Source organism: Pelodiscus sinensis, chromosome 3 (assembly GCF_049634645.1).
Source record: "Pelodiscus sinensis isolate JC-2024 chromosome 3, ASM4963464v1, whole genome shotgun sequence".
NCBI classification, from domain to species: Eukaryota; Metazoa; Chordata; order Testudines; family Trionychidae; genus Pelodiscus; species Pelodiscus sinensis.
Window position 1 is genome coordinate 140,171,762 of NC_134713.1, and position 13,010 is coordinate 140,184,771.

A 13,010-nucleotide genomic window follows, 5' to 3' on the forward strand; every position below is an offset into this window, starting at 1 on the left:
CTCCCACCCCTACTACCTCCTCCTCCTCCTGCGCAGGAGAGGCCACGCCCCCTCGCTCCTTGTCCCTCTCTCCGCCTACCAGTTCTGCCAGCTGAGCTAGCCAGTGGCTGGCGCGGGAGACTTGGCTGGTGAGGGGCCGGGGTGCCTCTTGTGGGTGGGTGCGGTGCCGCCCTCCCTGCTTCGGAGGGGCCAGCGGGAGCCCGGCAGAAGGAGAGGGGAGCCGGTCCGTGTCTGACCCTGGGGTAAGAGAGCCGCCCGGCACAGACATTGCAATGGCTTATTCCTTCCCTTCCTCCGCCCCCTCCCCCGCCGCTCTTCCCTCTGCAGCAGCACCAGGGACCTGTCTCCAAGGCAGCCTGGAAATGTCTCACTCCTGCGTGCACCTCTCGCCGCCCGTGGGAACTGCTCTCCCCTTCCCTGCTCCGAGATCGGTTCTCCATAGAGCCGAGGGTGGCGCTGAGCCTGCCTCTGAAACAATGGTAGCGGGGTGGCTCGGGGCTCCCTGTGAGCCACCGCTAGGGAGGTGGCTCCCGCAAATGCCCCCGGGTGGTTTTCGACTCTGCCGGGAGCCCAGCAGCGGGCTAGGAGGCTGTCTCAGAGTAGCCCGGGCTGCCCGCAGACGCACGCCAGCCGTATCGGTGTGTCCCCGGCGACACTCGTTCCCCGTGTCGGTGGCGATTTTTATTTTAATCGATCCAGCTCTGTCTGCTTGCAGCTTTCCCCTTCCCTCCCCCACGTCCCCATGTCAAAGCCGATTGGCAAAGGAGGCCACGTATTTTCATGCTATTGAGGCTGGATGGTAGGACTGATCCGGGTTCATTGTCAGGCTCCGAGTGTACGTGAAGCAAGATGGCAAGAGGAGTGTTTCTTTGTTGCTCTCCGTTTTTGGTGGGGTGGGGTAGCGTGATGTGATGTGGGTTCGCGGTGCTGCAGTCTCGCTTTCCCTGGCGGAAGGTGTATTTGTGGGGAGTTGCTTCCTTCTGTTCCACAGTCCCACTCCAGAGCCGTTCTTCTTGGGAGATGACTCTGCAGTCGCCCTTCAAACTGCAGCAGTATTCCTGGGAGAGAGGCCTTGGAAGATCCAGGGCGCTGGAGGCAAAATCCACCGTCCTCCTCCTCAGTTAAAGGAATCTCTTTGAATCCACTCTCCTTCCCCTGGGAGCAAAAGGACTCCCTTGCTTCTGTTCAGTAGCTCATTGTCTGTCAATCTGCCCGATTCTTCTTTTAATGGAGCCTGGCTGGACTGAAAAGGCTCTGAGACAATGTGAATGTAGCCACACACAAAAAAAAAACCAGCTGGGGCAGCTAGGGTCTCTGTCAGAGATGCTTTCTTCTGTCTGGTTTTGAGGAGGAAGGGGGGCTATTTTTGTCAGCTCAAGCAAAGGTATAAGGAAATTATTTTGCCTTAGACTAGATTACACCTCCTAAACCCTTTTATCTGCTGCATGCTGACATCAGCTATTCACTTGCTTACTTCTTTTCCCCAATCCTTTCCTCTTCTCTCCTTTTACTAGTGCTTCACCACCACTACCACCTCCTCCACTTCCTCCTCACTTTCTACCAGGATGTGTTTCTCCTGCTGCTCTGCTATAAATAACAAAGTTGGCTTAAAAGCAAAGAAGGCAACCAGGAGAGATGGGGTGTGATCCTGGGCTGCTGCCATTCCTGTTTGTTATGACTTAGGAATTCCTCCATTCTTCCTTTAATGATCGCAATATTGTCTAATTTTATTCCAAGTCAGAGTGTGCTAATGTGGATCGTCATCTCATGATGCTGATCTGTCCCCCACCCTCCACCCCAGGGATGAATTAACTAATGTTGAGCCATGTTCAATACTGTATACCTGCCATATTATTAAATGGCATGGAGTTGACCCCCAACTTTGTCCAGGTTTGTCATTCTGGATGGAATTTATTCTTTGACTATTGTAGACAAAATATTAAAAGCCTGAATTTTTAGTGAGCAGTAAGAAAAATGGGAGGGGGGGCACTCATGCCCCTTCTGGTCACACTGTAAATTGGGAAATAGCTTCAGATTTTTTTAAATGACATGTCTGATGTGGGAGTATAACATAATTCACATGGGTAGGGCCTTCTGGAAAGCTGAGGGGCATGAATGAGCATCCAAGAGCCTTGTGGGTCTCTTGCTGGTTGGATGTGATTGGCTGGTAGTTTTGGTACTGATTGCATTGGTTCTGAAGTTAGTGCCCCTTCTTAACAACAGTCACCCTTCTGTGAACAGCCTGAAATGTACAATAGGTGTTGGGACTTTGGCTTACATTGCCTCTTATATAAATGGGGATACCGTGTGAGTTATATTTTTAAATGCTGATGGCAATAAAGTCTAGGTACCAATCCTTTCTGTCAAGTAAGTATTATTCACTAGTTCTCAACCTCCATTCAAACAGAAAATTAATATGCATAATCCTGGCCTTAAGGACATACAATTTAAGGCCATCATTCTATAGCCACGACCAGATGCAAAGCCCCTCATGCTGGCATGCCATGCCATTACACTTTCAGGACTATGTATAGTGAGGGTAGAATGTGTATATATTGTTACATTTTATATATATAATGTAACCAGTGGAATGTTACAATATTTCTGCAGCTACAAATGTACCATAGACAACTATATTCCTGATGAAAAGCTGATGCCTATAGCTGACCATAGAACCACATCTCAATGATAAATTACATTAGCGATGGTCATAACACTTAGCATATAGTGTAACTACTCTCTGCAAATGGTTTTTCTAGCCGGTTATGCACCCACCTTTATAGTAGCTCCAACTAGGTTGTATTTCCTTAGTTTGTTTATCCTGGCCTCTGATTTTCTGGATACTATGCTCTGTGTGAGGCTGGCCTTGAAAGGATCATCTGACACAGAATGTGGCTATATTAGCCCGACAGGACATTACACCAGTTCTCCAAAGATGACATTGGCTTCCTCTTCCCTTCCAAGTGCAATGTGAGATGTTGATATTGCTCTATACAGCTTGGCTACGTCTAGACTGGCCCCTTCTCCGGAAGAGGCATGCAAAGCAGGCAAGTCAGAATAGGGAAATCCATGGGGGATTTAAATATCCCCCGCGGGATTTAAATAAACATGGCCACCGCTTTTTTTCCGGCTTGGGGAAAAGCCGGAAAAGAGCGTCTAGACTGGCGCGATCCTCCGGAATAAAGCCCTTTTCCGGAGGATCTCTTATTCCTACTTGCAAGTATCCCACGGGGGATATTTAAATCCCCCGCGGATTTCCCTATTCTGACTTGCCTGCTTTGCATGCCTCTTCCAGAGAAGGGGCCAGTCTAGACGTAGCCCTTGTGTATGGAGTGGGTCTTGGCCACTTGGGAGACATTGCTTCTCTCTTCCAGTGCATCATTGTGGTGAGTGACAGCAGATGGGGGCAAGCAAAAAATGCGGGCATCAGGCAGATATGTCGAAGTTAGGGGAAGGCTAATAATGCTTCTAATGTCTCCAAGAGTCTTGAAGCACTTTGCAAAGATAGTTAAGTATTATCCCTGTCTTGCAGGTGGGGAAACTAAGACACAGATGCCAAAGGACTTCCCCACAGTTGTACAGCGAGGCAGGGCCAGGACTCACTCTGCTGTCCTTCAGTCCCCGGCTCCACCACTAGACCAGTGATACTCAGACTGAGACTCGCAAGCCACAAGTGGCTCTTTAATGTGTCTCCTGAAGCTCTTTGCAGCATGGTACTAAAACACTATGTGATTTTAATTATTAAGCAAGCTGGATATTTTTCCTATGTTGTTAACCAACTGTAGTTGTTAAAATAATAATACATAGTCATTTTGCTGTGAAAATACTTTATAACACAATCTACATATTTCCCTTGTCATATTGTTTAAATATAAATATGAGGTAATATAATAAATGAAACAGTGAATTCCCACTGCTGTGGCTGTTTGGGGGAATGTGGGTCTGTGTGTCCCTGCATGTTCCTTCTCATACCCAAAAGTGTGTCTACTGGGGCAGTGGCCCCCGAACTTTTTTATGCTGCGGACCAGCAAACCCATTCACAAACATTTGGTAGACTGGTAACATTTTAGTTGTATATTTGTTATGCAAATAATCACTATGCTAATGTGCACATAAAATGTTACTGGTTCGCCAAGCCCCTACCCCGTCTCTTGCTCCCCAGTGCCTAACACCCTCCTATGCCCCATGCCCTTTGACCTTTAAATCTCTGACCCCTACAGCCCATGCCAACACCCTCTTGTCCCATGACCCTACCATGCCCTCACCCATCACCCCTTTGCCCCCACCCCTGCACTCACCACAGTGAAGCTGCCACCTCTAGAGAGCATGGCTGTTACTGCTGCATGGGCAGGGAGAGCAGCCCTCCTCCTTTGTACCCCCTCCCTCCTCAAATGCATCTTGCACCCCCATGGGTGGGGAGGGAGCGCAGAGCCCTGGCCAGCCTCCATTACAGGGTGGGAGGTGGGAGGCAGGTGCCTTCTGCTGCTGCCGCTGGCAAAAAAGATTGTGTGGGTGGGAGGAGAGGAGGAGCCCTGGGGAGGCGCCTGCTCCGCCTCAGTGCTGCCACTGGCAAAAGCGGCTGCATGGGCAGGTGGGAGGGGGCAGCAGAGCCCTGGGGAGGCGTCTCGTGCTCCACCTCCTCCTGCTGCCATTCGCAAAAGTGGGCGCGTGGGCAGGGGGAGCGGCCATTGGTGGTATGCGCACCTCCCTCCTTCTTTGTGCCCCCTCCTTTCCTAGCACAGCATGGGGAGGAGGAAGGGAAACTCCTCCTGCTGCCACCACCTGAGCCACCACAGCTGCCAGAAATGAACCACGGGGAACAGCCGGCTTGTGCTCTGACAGCCACCACGGTCCAACAGCCAGTGGTTCAAGGCCCGGCAGTTGTGGGATGCAATGACCACTTGTAGGCATCACACAGAGAGTCTGGGTTATGACTGTGGGCAGCCTAAAGACTATTGCTGATTAAAGAGCTCCCAACTGAATGGAGGGCAGGTAGTAAGGAATGCACCTGAGTGGTGTATGGGGGAAAGAGGAACTTAGTGTGGTGCTCATTAGGTGGACCTGAAGCCCAAAAGCTGATGTGTGTGACTGTGTCTAGGAAACAACCCATCTAGATGAACAGTACATGCTGTACCCCTGTTCTGGTTGTTGAAGCAGTCTATTCCACACCTTAATTAATCTTTGGGCGTGTGTATGTGTAAAGCCATTGACTTTTTGGGAGGACTGTCCATTTCCAGGGCTTACTCCTAGTGACCAAGTGGTTTGCATTTTTACTGGTCCCTCCTGACTGACTACTTCTGCAGATGCTTCACCCTAAGATTGGAGAAAACCTTTGAGGATACGTTGCAGGGATAACCTCACCTTGTGACTGGCATCTAGGCTAGATGGGCTTTAATAGCTTTTGATCCTTCTCTAACTCTCTGTGCAGCAAGCAAGCCAATCACTCAGCTAATAAGAAACTCCAGGAGGACTCCATGCAAACCAGAAATAGCAAAGCATTAAGGATATTACCTCTAATGAGTGCAATTAGCTCGAGTCTTACCTAGAAAATGCCTTTTCCTCTGAAACCTTTTTGCCTTAAGAATATTCTCTCTTCACTGATGGAGGAAGCCAATTCTGCCTTAGCCACCCAGGTAGCACTAGTGGGAATTACATGAACATGACCAACTGTAGAGGGTAGCGGGGAGACCCCAGTGGGGGATGGTGAGTAGATTGTATTACACAACGTTCTGTGTGTCTTTGTAACCTTGGAAGGAAGTGGGGCTACAGGATTTTCTGAGTATTTTGGCTGTTAGCTGTGTAGCCAGGAAATCTCTCTGGAGGACTTGTATACTGGTACCTCTTCCCCTTGGACAAAGACACAATTTTGCCAACCCCAACCGTGTACAAATCATGAACTGGGTACAAAAATCATGTTGTTTTTAAGTTGGGCTCTGAGCCTTCATGTAAACTGAGGGCAACATGTTCCTGATTTGTGAGGAAGCCCTAATAGTCAGCCACACTGTTGGAATGTTTTGTCCCGTGCTAATAATGGAACCAGGCTGAGGTGCCTCAGGCTGCAGGTAGCCTCATGGAATTGCTACCTTCTCCTTTAATACTGTGAGATAGTCTGGGAAGAGTGCATATCCCAGCATACAGTGCTCTGTCTTCATCCAGGCAGCCCAGATGGCACATTGCATGCTGGGACCTATACAATATGTCTACATTGCAACGAAATTAACACCTGTAGTTGGTACTGGTCAGCTGACTGGAGCTCCAGGGCTACAGAATGGCAGTGCAGACATTGAGGCTCTGGGACCCTGAAAGTGGGAAGAATCCCAGAACCTGGCCTCCAGCCTGAGCTCAAACATCTAAATTTCAGCATTACAGCCCCACAATCTGAGCCCTGTGACCCCTGTGGATATCATTAGTCTCTGTGGGAGGCACCTCTAGCCCTGGGGCTCCTGTTCAGTTGCCAAGCCCTGTTCAGTTCCCAGCCTCTGGAAGTCCTTTCTCCCTGCACTGAGATAATTGCAAGAGAGCATTGATTGTGGCTCTAAAAGCCAGTTTGCATATGAAAGGATCTGTGAGCTCTGGAATCTGTTGCCTCCCCTCCTCCACCCTGGCTTACTGGACTTTGGGGTAAATCTGCCCCCTTTTTTTTTTTTTTTTTTTTTTTTAAAGCAACATAATACCCTGGTTGGCATCTGTGGTAATAAATGTCCTGTCAACAGCTATCTGCTGTAGAACTGTCTTCTAGAACACAGGAACAACACAGATGGGAGAAAATGGAAAGTTAAGCAGGAAGGGTCACTCTCTGGGATCCTGGTGCAGCCCTTCCCCCATCTCATCTGGAAGCTGTGTCCTCTGATTGCTAGCCCTTCAAGGCCTTGCATATTCCTGTGTGTGAAGTGCCTCGTGCAACATGACATTAAACAAATAATCAATCAACAGGCTGGCTAGAGGCCAGAATCTGCCCAGTGTTCCCCCCTAGGCACGTGTAACCTTGTTCTTGTGTCAGCCCAAGAGCTTGGAGGTTTTATTTTAAAATGGGTGCCAACCAGGCCAGCCTGCATCTCTGTCCCTATGGTAACAAGCCAGCAAATACAGCCCTGGAACCCTGGGCTGTCGGGAGAGCAAAGAGCCCAGGCTTGCATCGCCCTGCTGACCCAAACTATCTTGCTTGGCTCCACACTCACAAGGAGACCCTGTAATCAACTGGTGAGCCGCCAAGCCCATTTTGTGAAGGATGGTTTATTTCCTTGTTACCACTAGTTTGCTCAGGACTGCTTGGTGCATACAAATCCAGGCATTGTCTGCCCCAAGGAGCTTTGCTAATGAAGCAAACTCAAATGTTAGCTTCTCTAGCGAACTGGCAACTATGACCAGGAATGGGGGACTAAATGATGGAAAATCTTTGGCCAGTTTCCCATCTAGGATTCTGTGAGGTTGCTCAAAGGAAGTTGTTCGAGCATATGGCAGCTGGAATCTCTGGGGATGCCGAGAAGGAGGTTGGAAGCTGATGTTCCCAACATGTGCCATGCAGGAGGGCTCCTTGCCATCTGCCCAGTGCAGTGATCTGCTGGCAGGCATGGCCCAGGAAAAGAGAGCAAAAGCACACACAGGATCCAATTCTTGATGCATATTTTCTCCTCTGAATTTTCCATATGACTTGCTGACCACAGGAAGGAAACAGAAAGTCTGTCAAAAGCTGGAAGTGAAAGGAAAGGATTTCTACCCCTCCAACAGGCTCTGCAAAGTCCCAAACCATGCATAATGCACTTGGAGGCCCTGGGGAGTGGGGAGGAAGGAGAGATTGGAATTCTTAATGCTGCCATTGCCCTTAAATTTCGGAGATGTCACATGAATCTGAGCAGGCCTGGTCAGTGCAGAGCTGGATTTCCTGCTTTGTCCTGTATCTGAAAGTCTTGTGAGTGGGCTAGCAGGGAATGTATCTCAGTGCAATGGCTGAAGGGGCCCAACTACCCCCAGTCCATTCATAGCTAATCTGAGACACTGCAGCTACTGCAACTCAGGGTATGTCTACGCTTGATTCCTCCTTTGAGGGAGGAATGCCAATGTAGACATCCGAAATTGCAAATGAAGCGGGGATTTAAATATCCCACGCTTCATTTGCATAATTGCAGACTGCCGCTTTTCCGCAATAGCGCTATTTTGGGACATCAAACTCGGTCCCCGCGAGGTTATTTCGAGAGAAAACCCTTCCCTCAAAATAACCCTTAAACCTCATTTTTTGAGGAGTAAGGGTTATTTCGAGGGAAGGGTTTTCTCTTGAAATAACTCCACAGGGACTGAGTTTGATGTCCCGAAATAGCGCTATTGCGGAAAAGCGGCAGTCTATGATTATGCAAATGAAATGTGGGATATTTAAATCCCCGCTTCATCTGCAATTTCGGATGTCTACATTGGCATTCCTCCCTCAAAGGAGGAATCAAGCGTAGACGTACCCTCAAGGAACTGGACTGGTTGATCGTCTGTCTTGAAGAAAAGCTTTCCCTTTCAGGCCTGGATGTTGCGGAAATGGGACCTGTAACTCCCCAGCACGGCGAGTGGGACCAGAAGTGCAAATGGGGTGCACAGAGCTTTACTGAGAAACAGGATAGAAATATCCGCCCGTCTCCCCCCAATGGGATTTAGAGTCAAGCAAATAGCTTGCTGAGTTTAAGCAGATAGCTCTACTGAAGCCACTGAATCCTGCCCTGCAGCCCCCTCACTAGTCCAACCCTGGGCTCCCCAGTTAAAATCTGCTATTTCAAAGCTAAATTATAGTAATGCCCAGTGCAAGCTAGACTAAGATGGTCCAACTCATTTTAATGTGTTACCTGAGCTAGATTTTCAGCCCAGATTTCTTGGGAGGAGGAGGTGAGAGCCCTGTGCCCCTTGGAGTACTTCCCTTACTCCTCCCAACTCCTTGCTGGACTTCTTGGTCTTGGTGCTGCTGCTTCTAAAATTTTTGATGGCTCCTCATGTAGTGGCTCCTCTTGCACAACCCTGACTGCAGCCGGGATGGATGGAGGGATCAGCACACGCTGGGAATAGCTCCGCCTGCCTGCTTCCCAGTACAGACCATCTCCCTTTCAGATTCCTCGGCCCCTCAGCCTGCAGGAACAGCTCTGCACTTGTTACATTAGGAAAGGAACGTCTCTGTCTGAACCCATCAGGATGCGGGGTGCAAATGCTAATTCACTGCTTTTTTTTCAAGACTGAAATCTGGAAGTGTAGGCCAGGGATACTGGGGTTTCAATGAGACTAAATCTTATGTGATGCCACAAAGCCTTCCGCCCTGACCCTGGCAGCCCATCCCCATGACAGGCCTGGCACCGCTCCTAGGAAGAAGGGTCTCTTCATACCGAAGTCTGGGGAAGTGAAACACATGCAGCGGAGGGTGAGGCACTTACGGAGCCAGAGCAATATCTGGTCCAGAGAGAGTGCTCGGAGTGTGATATGGCAATCCTCTGTGCCCCCAAGCCTGTAATGAGCAGTACCCTCTTTCTCCATGCTCTTGTTCCTAAGTTAGTCTGGGCATCAGCTACTAATTTCAATGCAAATTAGCAGCAGGGAGCCCATGATGCACAGTGTAAGGGGCAGAATGTTTGTTCTCCAACCCGTAATGGATCATGTTTGTTCCTCTCTGTTACATCATCTTCACATGCTGCCCATCATCCAGCCTCCCACAAACCTAGAAGGTGGCTCTTGAAGTTTTATCCTTCCCTTCCTCAAAGACAGAGATGCTCCTGCCCAGGCCCTCTCTGGGTATGTCTACACTACCACCCTAGTTCGAACTAGGGTGGTTAATGTAGGCAACCGGAGTTGCAAATGAAGCCCGGGATTTGAATTTCCCGGGCTTCATTTGCATATTGCCGGGCGCTGCCATTTTTAAATGTCCGCTAGTTTGGACTCCGTGCCCACGGCTACACGCGGCATGAAATAGGTAGTTCGGATTAGGCTTCCTATTCCGAACTACCGTTACTCCTTGTGGGCGGGTGGCGTATGTGTGCACCCGTTGCAAGGAGCTCCTGACCCTCAGAGACCGAGTTTGGGCTTTGGAGGCCAGGGTGGCTGAACTGGAGGAGCTAAGGGAGGTAGAGAGCTATGTTGATGAGACTTTCCGGGACACTGTAGTACAGTCCCACCTCCAGGCTGAGAGCCCTAGTGCTCTTAAGGAGGATAAAAGTCTCAAGGGAACAGAGCATTCAATGGGAGCAGAGGGAAACCATCCCGTAGTTGGGACCCTCCTCCCAGAGGATGTTGCGGTATCCTCTCGCACTGAGGATACCTCTGAGGGGGAGGGAATGCCAGTTAGGAAGAGGCAGGTGTTAGTAGTGGGTGATTCGATCATTAGAAACATAGATAGTTGGGTTTGCGATGACCGGGAGAACCGTATGGTCACTTGCCTGCCTGGTGCGAAGGTTGTGGATCTCTTGAGGCATCTAGATAGACTTATGTGTAGTGCTGGGGAGGAGCCGGTGGTCGTGGTACATGTAGGTACCAATGACGTAGGGAAGGGTAGGAGAGATGTTCTGGAGGCCAAATTTAGGCTGCTAGGAAAGAGACTGAAATCCAGGACCTCTATGGTGGCATTTTCGGAAATGCTTCCGGTTCCACGCGCAGGGCCAGGTAGGCAGGCGGAGCTTCAGAGTCTCAATGCGTGGATGAGACAATGGTGTAGGGAAGAGGGGTTTAGATTTATTAGGAACTGGGGACACTTTTGGGAGAGGGGGAGCCTATACAGGAAGGATGGGCTCCACCTAAACCAGGGTGGAACCAGACTGCTGACACTAAACATTAAAAAGGCCGTAGAGCAGTTTTTAAACTAAGAGATGGGGGAAAGCCGATTGGTGCGGAGATGCACGTAAATCGGAGGGAGACTTCTCTTAGAGGAGAATCCATTGATAGAGATTCTCTAAGCTGTAGTCAGAAAGAGGGGAGAGGGCGAACCATGGGCCAGGGCAGACAAACAACCGCATACAAAGGAATCCAATGCATCAGGGAAGGGCAGACAAATAAGCAGTGGCAAATTTTTAAAGTGCTTGTACACAAATGCTAGGAGTCTGACTAATAAAATGGGTGAACTAGAGTACCACGTATTAAATGAGGAGATTGACATAATAGGCATCACTGAAACCTGGTGGAATGAGGAAGATCTGTGGGACACAATCATACTGGGATATAAAATATATAGAAAGGATAGAGCAGGCTGGGTGGGTGGCAGAGTGGCACTGTATGTGAAAGATAATGTAGAATCAAACGAAATAAAAATATTAAGTGAATCAACATGTTCCATAGAATCGCTATGGATAGTAATTCCATGCTCCAATAATAAGAAATTAGCAGTAGGGATATATTACCGACCACCTGACCAGGACAGCGACACTGACATTGAAATGCTGAGGGAGATTAGAGAGGCTACCAAAATAGAGAACTCTATAATAATGGGGGATTTTAATTACCCCTATATTGACTGGATACATGTCACCTCAGGAAGAGAAGCGGAGATAAAATTTCTCAATGGCTTAAATGACTGCTTCTTGGAGCAGCTGGTGCAGGAACCCACAAGGGGAGAGGCAATTCTCGATTGAGTCCTGAGTGGAGTGCAGGATCAGGTCCAGGATATAACCGTTACAGGACCGCTTAGGAATAGTGACCATAATATAATAACATTCAACATTCCTGTGGTGGAAAGAACACCTCAGCAGTCCAGCACCCTGGCATTTAATTTAAAAAGGGGGAATTACACAAAAATGAGGAGGTTAGTTAAACAGAAATTAAAAGGCACAGAGACTAGAACCAAATCCCTGAAAGCTGCATGGAAACTTTTTAAAGACACCATAATAGAGGCCCAACTTAAACGTATACCCCAAATTAAAAAACATAGCAAGAGACCTAAAACAGTGTCACCGTGGCTTAACCACCATGTAAAAGAAGCAGCGAGGGACAAAAAGGTATCTTTTAAGAAGTGGAAGTCCAATCCTAGTGAGATAAATAGAAGAGAACATAAACACTGTCAAATCAAGTGTAAAAATGTAATAAGAAAAGCAAAAAAAGATTTTGAGGAACAGCTAGCCAAAAACTCAAAAAGAAATAAAATGTTTTTTAAGTACATTAGAAGCAGGAAGCCTGCTAAAAAACCTGTAAAAGGAGCAATCAAGGAGGATAAAGCCATTGCGGAGAAACTAAATGATTTCTTTGCTTCAGTCTTCACGGCTGAGGACGTTGGGGAGATTCCTGAATCTGCACCGTCCTTTGTGGGTGATGAATCTGAGGAACTGTCCTGGATTGAAGTGTCATTAGAGGAGGTTTTGGAACAAATAGAAAAACTTAATGTTAACAAATCTCCGGGACCGGATGGCATTCATCCAAGGGTTCTAAAAGAACTCAAATGGGAAATTGCTGAGCTATTATCTGTGGTTTGTAACCTATCCTTTAAATCGGCTTCCGTACCTAATGACTGGAAGGTAGCCAACGTGACACCAATATTTAAAAAGGGCTCTAGAGGCGATCCTGGCAATTACAGACCGGTAAGTCTAACTTCAGTACCGGGCAAATTAGTAGAAACAATAGTAAAGAATAAAATTGTGAAGCATGTAGAAGAACATAATTTGTTGGACAAAAGTCAACATGGCTTCTGTAAAGGGAAATCCTGTCTTACTAATCTGTTAGAGTTCTTTGAAGGGGTTAACAAACATGCAGACAAGGGGGATCCAGTAGATACAGTATACTTGGATTTTCAGAAAGCCTTTCACAAGGTCCCTCACCAAAGGCTCTTGTGTAAATTACATGGCCATGGGATAAGAGGGAAGGTCCTTTCTTGGATTGAGAACTGGTTAAAAGACAGGAAACAAAGGGTAGGAATAAATGGTAAATTTTCAGATTGGAGAGGGGTAACTAGTGGTGTCCCCCAAGGGTCAGTCCTGGGACCAATCCTTTTCAACTTATTCATGAATGATCTGGAGAAAGGGGTAAGCAGTGAGATAGTAAAGTTTGCAGATGATACAAAACTGTTTAGGATA

At 48.1% G+C, this 13,010-nt stretch overlaps 1 protein-coding gene across 2 annotated transcripts in view; it reads left to right on the plus strand.

The window, feature by feature from the left end:
* The first annotated feature begins 92 nt into the window (after positions 1–92).
* TMEM63B (transmembrane protein 63B) overlaps positions 93–13,010 on the plus strand; it is a 99,623-nt gene continuing 86,705 nt past the window's right edge. For both annotated transcript variants that reach the window (XM_075925034.1, XM_075925037.1), the window contains exon 1: positions 93–242. The gene's annotated coding sequence lies outside the window, so the exon portion shown is untranslated. The remainder of the gene's footprint in view (positions 243–13,010) is intronic.